Source organism: Cariama cristata, unplaced genomic scaffold (genome assembly GCF_000690535.1).
Source record: "Cariama cristata isolate BGI_N322 unplaced genomic scaffold, ASM69053v1 scaffold32903, whole genome shotgun sequence".
Taxonomy (NCBI): domain Eukaryota; kingdom Metazoa; phylum Chordata; class Aves; order Cariamiformes; family Cariamidae; genus Cariama; species Cariama cristata.
This window is the reverse complement of record NW_009607192.1, coordinates 8796-9283: the sequence shown is the minus strand read 5'-3', so window position 1 is coordinate 9283 and position 488 is coordinate 8796. Positions and strand designations below refer to the sequence as shown.

The 488-nt window shown below is 58.8% G+C and overlaps 1 protein-coding gene across 1 annotated transcript in view; it reads right to left on the bottom strand.

Annotated features, from left to right (window-relative positions):
- CASC3 (cancer susceptibility candidate 3) overlaps positions 1 to 488 on the bottom strand; it is a gene marked incomplete at its 5' end in the record, with an annotated part of 10315 nt that overhangs the window by 1721 nt on the left and 8106 nt on the right.

The following is a 488-nucleotide window of genomic DNA, read 5'->3' as shown; positions in this document are numbered from 1 at the left end:
TCGCCTCCCGCGTGCCACGGCGTGTCAGCCGTGGGCCGCTCGCACGGCACCCACGGGGGACTGTGCATTCCGCGTCACAACGCCCACAGAGATCTGCCTCCTCTCTGCCCAGCAGCTACTGCGGACACCGAGGTCGGGCGCCGAGCAGGAAAAACCAAAAGCCAAAAGCCCCACGCTGGTCACACCGAGGGTTTTCCCGGCCAGTGCCAAAGAATAGCACCAGCCGGTTTCCAGCCTCCTGCCTCCATCTCAAACAGAAAGGACTTCCAAAGCAATTTTCAAGGTGTCCTTGGCTTAGCGTGGACCTGGAGGGGATAGAACGGTTCACAGGCTCCCGCTGGACTGTTTCGCTGTTCTGTAGGGAAGACCTCAATTCTGGGATCCACCAATACAGGCATTTCATCCACTAGACCCTAAATTCGGGGTAGCTGCGCAGCAGCCATGGGAGTAGTCCTTTTCAGTTACCTGCTCCAAGCAGAGGGAGGGAC